We start from the raw sequence: 9,382 nt of genomic DNA, 5'->3' as shown, positions 1-9,382 counted from the left end.
AGGGGGCGAGCTAGGGTTTTGGGGGTGCGGCGGAGACGGGCGAGGAGGAGCGGGTTATGGATTGGTTGGATTGGCGAGCGAGCTGCGAATCGACGGTGTGGCTGGGCCGTGGAGTACGTGAGCCGTTTATGAAGACGTCAAACGGGGATGCGTGTCCATCCTCGTGTAGATACAGGTTTCATTATTTGAGTTACCTCCGTGCTCGGACACCGAAATTAGATATTTGATTCCTAAATATTATATACACAAAAAAATTCAACCTTAAGATTTAAACTGTATGGGGGGTTATGTAAAACAAAAAATCAAAGAAAATCAGTATAAAAAGTTGAACATGCTAGTTGTGAAACACAAAATATCAAAAGCGTCGAGCAACTGCATTGAACACTAAATTTGCACAAAGCATCTCCAGCAAATCAGTTTCAGTTGTGGAATTACGACGTATCCAAAAGCAAGTATAATAATGGGCTTTTGGCCTATCTATATGGCACTTTTACCTATGTGAAGGAGTAAGAGATAAAAAATGGTGGGAGTGGGTATCCAACGGAAAATAATCCTATACGACCGGGTCGCACGCCTTCGATCGGGAGACCCTCTCCCGCAGTTGACGCGTGGCAAAACGTATCTCAAAGCAAGCCTTTAATTCCCAGTTCTTTATCTTTTCTTCTCCAGCCCTAACACTCCAGCCGCCGCAACTCCTCTGCTTGCTACGTTGTTCACCGCTGCCGCTCCATCCAGCCACACTCTAGGAGGGATGATGCTATTTACGGATTCGAGTTCTAGATGTGGCTGTGATTTGTGATTTGGCTATTTGCTTGAACACTTTGGAGGATAAATTGCATCGATTTTATGTCAATTTGTGTTTGTCAAATCAATCAATCAAAGAATCTGGACAAAAATTAAGGCCCAACATCAAAACCAGTCTGGATGTGTGGCCATTGCTTAGGACGAACCCATCGCCGACGGTGGTGCGGAAAAGGGTGTCGAGGAGAGTGGCCATGGACGCAACAAACAGAGAGGGGTTGGGTCGTCAGAGGTGAGCTTCCATGGAGCATGGTTGTGAACGGTGGGGATAGCAGCGGAGACGGGGCGTCGGTTGTTCCAGATGGGAGGCTAGAGAGCTGCGACGCCGTCGATGAGGGAGCACCGATGGTAGGACCATGGGGCGCTGGATGGGGAATTGGAGAAGGAGACGGGATGGGACGGCGTTGCCTTGACATCTGCCGTGACAATTCCACGACAACTATGGGTGAGCCACTCTTCCGCACATCTTCACAAGTCCATTGTCACCACAATGGACGACAAGCTTCAAGCACTTGCTCTCTTCGTGATGCTCCACTAGAACTTGCACACGGTAATCTTGACGACGATCACCACTTGATGTCATCCTCTCCATGGGTTGAGTGATATCTTCCTCTTGACGCAAGCCCATGAACACGTACCTAACCCCACCTAGAACTCTCACATAGACCATGGGTTAGTACACAAAGCACAATGAACAATGCTTACCATACCATGGGATCACTTGATCCCTCTCGGTACATATTTTATGCTTTATGAGTTGATCAACTTGATTCACGCTTGACTTAGTCTTGATCAACGTTGAATCTTTCCAACTGTCTTCATTTGAATGATGTCTTGAAGGTAAACATGAATGATCACACACTCTTCTTCTTCAAGACATGCTTGCAATAATCTCAACACTCACATGACCAATCTTTGGATAATTCCTTAATAGCACCTTGGTCAACTCACAAACTCCTTGAAACCAACACATGGACTTCAAGAAAAAGCCTATGAACAAACCCTTCAAATATAACTCAAGGCAATCATTAGTCCATAGAGATTGTCATCAATTACCAAAACCAAACATGGGGGAATCGCATGTTCTTTCACCCAGTCCGGCGCCATGTCGCTCTTGGCGAACACGAAGCGGCGACCGACATTGCACCAGTCGTACCTCGCCTCGCGCTCCACCTCGGGTATGACGGACCTCAAGCCTGCGGCACCGTCGTAACCACCACCTCTGAGTTAGTGGAGGAGGAGGCCCCGCGCCTTCTCGATCACGGGCGCCAACTCCTCCTTGATGGCGAGGCAGTGGCAATGCGGCAACGACGAGGGCGCGTCCATGGGGCTGTACCGGTTGCGCGGCGGGGACGCCGGCTCCTAGACACGTGCCGGCAATGGTGGCGTCAGAGCGGCCTCCTTGAGGAGTCGGGGCGGCTGCGGCGCTTGGTCCTCATCGTCATCGGAGGAGATGACGATCTCATCCTTGGTGGAGGAGTTGGCCAACGTGGATGTTAACGGGCCCAGAGAGCGTGGGAGGCGGCGCCAAGAACCACCAAGGAGGAGCTTCCACCGACTCCGCCTATGAGCATGGAGTACCATGACTTTGGTATCGCCGCCACCGGGCTCGGAGAGGAAGAGGGGCTTGGGCAGGAGGGGGCGATGCTCCGAGAGTGGGAGTGCGCCTCTGTGCATTGCCGGCGCATGGCTTAAATAGCCACGACCAGGCCAGGCGAAGGGGCGGTCAGCTCGCTTCAATGAGGCGTAGCGGCCGGAGTTGGTTCCTCGGGACGCGACCCCACATTGAGTCGGCGACGCTCGAAAGGTCACGTCCGTCAGCGCCGCCCTCCCGTCCAGTCAAAATTGCGGCACTAATGCCGCCCGCGGCATGCTCTAGGCTGGCATGAATGTGGCGCTGCAAGCCGTAGGAGCATTCGATGGAAAGCACGAGAGAGGGAGGTGGGGGATTTTTAGTGGGCCAGAGTGGTCAAATGCGAGCTTGTGAGCGGTCCAGGCGTCGGCAAAGCTCCCCCACATTTGTCTCCGCTTTGTGGGAGAAAGTACGTCTGAACTATCCGGCGGAGCGACACAGGCCCGCGTTGGATGACACAGCACGTCCGGATCGCTTGGTCTAGACGGATGCAGACGATTTAAGGGTCGGCGTTGGAGAGCCCCTAAGGGCTCCTTTGATTCGAAGGAAATCTTTTAGAATTTTTGGAGGATTAAAATCCTTGAAGATTGTTTGTACTTTGGTCCTTTGATTCATAGGATAAGAATTATATAATTTTTTTCTATGGATCTTTTGATTTACTATGTTTCATAGGAAATCCAACATCCATTTCAATCTTTTTATGATTATTTTATTTTCTTGTAACATCAAACACTTCTTGCTAATTCTACAGGTGAATATGTCTATTTAATCCTATTTTTTCTTTCTATTTGCATGTTTTCAGAATCATGCAAATCAATGAGACCCTGAAATCCAAGAAGAAAAACAAAAGGCGCAGTCCTGTCCTGTCCCCAGTTCTCCACCGCCCCTTGCGCGCCTCCCTTCGTCAACCATAGCCGCCATGCCAAGCATCCCTCCCCCTCCTGTCCTCCTCCTCCTCCTCTCCCTTCCGCTGCTCCTAAGCATATTCCTTCTTTCGACTTGGCCGTTTTGGTTATCTGTCCCATCAATTCTTCTCTGTTTTGGTGAAGGATGTTTGGTGCATCTGTTCATGCCTTGTTGTCTTCAAATCCTGCCAGATGCAGATCCACTTCCCTTGAGAATAAAGACCCAGATCCGCCGAGCCCCTCACTGGTGTTCAACTGTGCCGCTGGTCCAATAAAGTTTTGATCTTGCTGTGGGTTTCTGCGAGTATTGCTAGGTTCTTTGTGCATCTTACCACATGATGAATTCTTTTAGTGGTTCCTGTCTCTCTTGTTTGATTCTATAGCATAAATTTGAAATTATCCATGCAATACTATGTGAAATTTCTTGTTCCGTTCATGCCCAATTCTTCCTCTATTTTGTTTCCTAACAGGTTATTTGGGCATGCTGATGACCAATTTGGATCCATGAAGACAGTTTGGTGATTAATCCACCTTTTTATTGGTTCTCTTTTGTCGTTCACGCCTATTCGGCAACATGTTGGTGAGATATGCCCGATTGATTTGCCTTGAATCTAGTCCCCGTCCCCAACCTCCTCTCCCTCTCATACCCCACACCATGGCCGTCCAACCTTTGCTCCTGGAAGCTGTACCCCAAACCATTTCTTTCAGTGTAAGGGGTTGTTTGATGATTCTTGACACACTTCTAAAAACAAAATCATGCCCCGACCTGTTGGATATCATCAACATGAATGGTATATTTCCTTGCCTTTTTGCAACGATAATCTTCAAGGTAAGAGGGATTATGTTTGTTACTCCTACTTCAGTGATTCAAGTATTTGAGAGATCACAAATTCTGTGTAGTCTTTAGATTTAGTCTAGCATGATTCAGTGATTTACAAGTATTCAGGAAGTGTGGCCAAATGTGTGAGCTAGATTCTGCGGAGTTAGTATATTACCACCCAGTGTAGTGCTTTTGTGGCTATATGTTTGTGAAAACACAAAGAAATTGCTTGTCTTATCCAATATTGCCTAAAAAACCACGAACCACCAGAAGATATTGTCATAGTATTTTAGCTATCTATTTTTTTTCATTTAATCATGGACGCATTAGTCTGTTATCTACTCGAATGACACTCCTCTAACACCAGATTTTAATCAACTCTACTGCATGCAGGATCTTGACCTTACAAGACCTGCAGCCCCAAGGAACCCTCCAAGACCCCAGTTTGAAACATCTACAAAGGAGGTTTTAAGGAAAGCCGATTTTAGGGTGAGTAAATCTGCTTGGCAACCAATGTAAACTGGCTACAGTTTTTGTGTAAAATTAAATGGTAGATTTGATAGTATTTTGGCTGCTTGTAGACTCTAGAACTGTTAGCCAGTATAGAGTTCAGGGATACAATGACTATGGTAACCTCAAATGCCCCTTCTTCCATGATTAAATTGGTGGTAATTTGTCCAAATATCTTGTGACACTACCCTAAGCCTGTGAGGATTCTGGCGTTTTCTATTGATGCTTTCCATCACCGTATTTGAATGTAGCATTTTTCTATAACTACAAACCGTTAAGTTTTTTTTCTATTCTATGTCAGAATTGCAAACGCTTCATAATATATTGAAACAGGTTAGAGACGCCCTTGCTTCAAAGACCTGAAATACCGAAGCTTCTGAAGGTTTGCCACTGATTTGATTCCGTCAGTTACTATAATCACCTGTTGTATGGTTTCAACTATGATCACCCTCGTATGGTTTCCAGTTGATATATTCGTGTGAACTCATAACCATTGTGATGTCTCATTATTCCAGTGCACATCTACACCTTGCCTTCAAGTTTCCTCTGTTTGATGGTGGTAATTACACGGCCAACCAAGATATGCTGTTTCTGACTGCCTTTGTAAGTTTACTAATTCTTTCTGTTGGTTATCATCTGTGATGAACTACATTATGATTTCTGTTTTTTACTAGATTACCTCCCTTGTTTGAATGAAGCCTTGAAAGGTATCTTCTTCAATCCTTTCTCATGGAGTATCGAGTATTTCCTTGCAGTAGCTGATGTGCACACTCCATGCACTTTTTTTTAGAAAAAACCATTCCATATGCTTTCAGCGTCATTTTGTAGTGTGCAAAGCTGTAGTAAAATACTGATATTTTCTGGCAGCCGGCAGAATATTTGATGAGCAAACTATGTACATAAATGATGCATTACTTGTTATTCTTACATGTTAGTTGTGAATCGCATCATCAATAGCTTAGGTAAGATCACTATGATGTCATCCTTCCACGGTTGAACTGTTATTACTTATAAATTTAGTTTGTACATTTTGTTAGACTCTTGGTTGAATTTTTTGGCCCTGTTTTACTAATAATCAGCACCACGAGCAAATCTTGAAGTCCAGGCAGAGGGCTGAGCATGCTTGTTTGCTCATGTAGCAAATTAACCAATGTGTTCCTGGGCCATCTTTCAGATAATGATATTTAAATGTTATGGCTGCTCTGTTTATGTTGACATTTTTGGGGTCCGTCGATGCATGCTGAGAAACTATTTACCACTACAAATTACCTTACCATTAGCTGTACCTCTTTCAAACCAAAATCTTTTAATGCAAAATGCTACGATTATTACATCTTTTAATGCAAAATGCTACGATTATTACATCTTTTAATGCAAAATGCTACGATGATTATGTTTGTACACAATTATGAGATCTGCTATTTCTTTTGAAAAGAATGAGTCACATAAATGGTTTGCTCATTTTCATAAAAGAATAAAATAGATGGCCTTGAGATTTCTCCCTTTAGAATTCACTTATCACCAACAGTTTTTAGGCTACAATCATACTCCCTTCGTCCGGAGTACTATTTCTTAATTTATGCCATGCAATCAGATAATGTAACTTGTTTATGTTCTAATACCAAATAAGGTAAGTAGCATAAGCAAGGTCGTTCTAGTAAAAAGAGGTCGGTCAGCCCTGATTGCATCAACATAAACTAAATGCCAATAAAGTAAATGAATATGCAAAATGATATATAGTTTTACACAGCAAGTGCATCGAAATATGATTTTCAGGCATAAAACCCATATGATATAGTCTTACACAGCAAGTACATCAAAATAGATTTTCAAGGCATACAACCATATGATAACTTGTGCGTATAAGCAGCAAATCGATGTGCTGATGAAAGTCTTGTTACATCTATATCTAGATCTCTCATATTCATGTACTCGTATCTGCCTCTTGCATAACCGTCCAGCAAATTCCTACAAAAGATAGGCATCCAGTAGTTTTAGCCATATACTATGTGGAGAGGTAGAGTCCACCAATGAAAAGTGGCAGATATGAAACTGTACGTATAAGGAAACTGAATTTATGCCCATAAGCAGAATCTTGTCTATATCTATACATCTATAGATGAAGCAAAAAAGTTCGTTAGCCCAATAAACAGAATACTCAAATAAGTAAGATGCCACCAATAAAAAGTTACGTGGTAGATTAGAAACGTACCTATAAGGTAAGTGAAATTTATACCCAAATTGAGAGTAGATAATCTTCGCCAAATTGACTTGATGGAGTGATTGATATCTGTACAAAAGCATAGCCCTTAATTAGCCCAAGAAGCAAAACTATTCCAACGAGGAGTCCACCGATTATAAGTTATGCGTATTAGAAACCAACCTATATGGTATTGATGTTTTAGCCCAATTAAACGAAGCAAATCTTGACGAAGATACTATAACAGAATAATATTTCAGATTCCTGCAGAAGGAGCCATCAGATTTAATTAATCACGCAATCTTTCAGCAAGCCTAGAATATTCCAATAAGTAAGATGCCACCAATGGAAAGTTACACATCAGATTAGAAATCGTACTTAGAAGGTATTGGAATTTTATACCCGTTTAGGAAGTATAATCTTTGCTAAAATATAGTAGAATCATTAATATCTGTAGAAAGCATGGGAAATGATTAGCCAAGAAGCAAATATTCCAAGGAGGAGTTTATATGTGTAAAAAGTTTGGTAAACTGGAAACTCTACCTATATAAGGTATATATATTGGAAGTTTATGCCATATTCAGGATCAGGATGTTCACCAAAACTAGACTACGAGTCCTATATCTATTATATGCCACCAATAACAAGTTACTGTAGCAGATTAAAACCGTACCTATTTATACCTAATTTGGAAGTAGTATAATCTTGCTAAAATCGACTGGATATAAAATCATTAATATATGTGCAAACATAGCCGTTAATTAGCCCAGCAAGCAACTATTCCAACGAGTCCACCGATTAAGAGTTATGCAGAGATTACAAGCCATACCTATATGATACTGAAGTTGTACGCCCAACAAAACGAAGGGAATCTTCAGGAAGATACATCAGAATAGTATTTCAGATTCCTAGAGAAACGAGCCATTAAATTTAATTAACCACGCAATCTTAGCAATCAAACAGGCAAAGCAGATTAGGCAAAGCAGAGTAGGAACGACCGTACCTAGGCAAACTTGAACTAGCCGCTCTAGGCGGCCGGATCGCCGCAGCCGCGCCCGGCACCGCCCTCGACAACCTCCGCACCTGCCGCAGCTGGCCTGCCCTGAGCGCCAACGGCCTGCCCCCTTCCTCCTGGTGCCAAGGCCCCTCCCAGATTGAGCGGGACGAGAGACGCGAGGTTTTATCCAGGTTCTGCCTCTCACGGTGGAGGTAAAAGCCTACGTCCTGCTTCATTGATATTGATGATGATGATGATCACGGTTACAAGAGTGCTCTATCTCGAGAGCTATTGTCTAAACCTAACTTGTCCAACTTATGGAACTTGTTCATCTTCTCCCCCTTTGGGGAGCCCTGCCCCTCCTTATATATGTTGAAGGGGCGGTTTACATGTGGAGTCCTATTAGGATTAGGACTAGTCTGTCTCTAATACAAACCGGATACAAGTTCAGGTCTTAGCTCCTTGTAAGATAATATTCCTCCTGCCTTTCCTCTTAAACCGGCCCACCATTAAACGTGAACCGGCCTTCTGGGTCTTGGGCCTTGTCATCTGTCTGTCCCGCACGCCGGATCACCAGTGAGTCATAATGACCAGGTGGGTTGCTTGTAAACCGCCAGGTCAAGGCGGGTCGCCAGTAACTCGCCAAGTGTCAGCGGGGTCTTCAGATAATCCGCCAAGTCCGGCCGGGTTAACTTCCGGCCGGTTTACACCGCCAATCCTCTGGAGGTTTACCAATGAAACGCCTAGTCCGGACGGGTTATACTTCCGGCCGGTTTACGCCGCGGGGTATATCCCCGACATTAGCCCCCAAGTTTAGCTTGGATTTATTCATGGTAAACTTATGCTGCAAAATAAACACAAGAACAAATTTGACAGGTTATGCTCCGGGTTAAGAATTTTTGTAAACCGGTACCTGATCATCCTTAAGTCCTTATTATTTCCTCCTTCTAGGAAATCCGGGTCCACAGACCAGCTTCATAATCAATTTGCCGACATTGGTCTGATATCCAGCCGGTTTGAAGATATAAAACTTGCCGGTTTAAAAATATTGATGGCGCCAGGTCATAATTGTTGTCGACACCGGGTCATGTAATTGTTCTTCCTGATTTGCTCAAAACTAATAAAATGAAGATGTTCCTCCTATATATGCATAATACCTGTAGCCCCCAAGTCTTAAGAAGAGAATATAGTGATAACTTAAGACTTGCTCCAATAAGTGTTTCAACCTTGAAGAAATCCGATTAGTTCATCTCAACCATATAAACTGAATACTCCATATATGTAGCCCCCAAGTGCCGGTTTGTCATGCTTGCAGCAACCTGGGACTTGTAATTGCTTATAAAACTTCAATAAGTGTAGCCCCCAAGGGCCGGGTCATTATGCAATAATGAGCAGGGACTTTGTAAATATAATCTTGTAAACTTTGAACAACAACGTGTAGCCCCCAAGGGCCGGCTTAGTAAGATAATACTGAACCGGGACTTGATATATATACTTTAATGAAAATGACATATTA

At 43.6% G+C, this 9,382-nt stretch overlaps 1 long non-coding RNA gene across 3 annotated transcripts; it reads left to right on the top strand.

Annotated features, from left to right (window-relative positions):
• The first annotated feature begins 3,282 nt into the window (after nt 1–3,282).
• Nucleotides 3,283–5,697, top strand: LOC119353148. 3 transcript variants are annotated; one of them, XR_005170333.1, is made up of 5 exons: nt 3,283–3,653; nt 3,810–4,648; nt 5,003–5,051; nt 5,185–5,272; nt 5,344–5,697. It is a non-coding gene; the product is annotated as an uncharacterized LOC119353148 (long non-coding RNA). The 3 variants fall into 3 exon arrangements; XR_005170332.1 differs by having other exon boundaries at nt 3,283–4,168; nt 4,553–4,648; XR_005170331.1 differs by having other exon boundaries at nt 3,283–4,648.
• The last annotated feature ends 3,685 nt before the right edge of the window (nt 5,698–9,382 follow it).

Source organism: Triticum dicoccoides, chromosome 2A, assembly GCF_002162155.2.
Source record: "Triticum dicoccoides isolate Atlit2015 ecotype Zavitan chromosome 2A, WEW_v2.0, whole genome shotgun sequence".
Classification (NCBI taxonomy): domain Eukaryota; kingdom Viridiplantae; phylum Streptophyta; class Magnoliopsida; order Poales; family Poaceae; genus Triticum; species Triticum dicoccoides.
The sequence above is the reverse complement of the archived record's forward strand: the minus strand, read 5'-3'. Positions and strand labels throughout refer to the sequence as shown.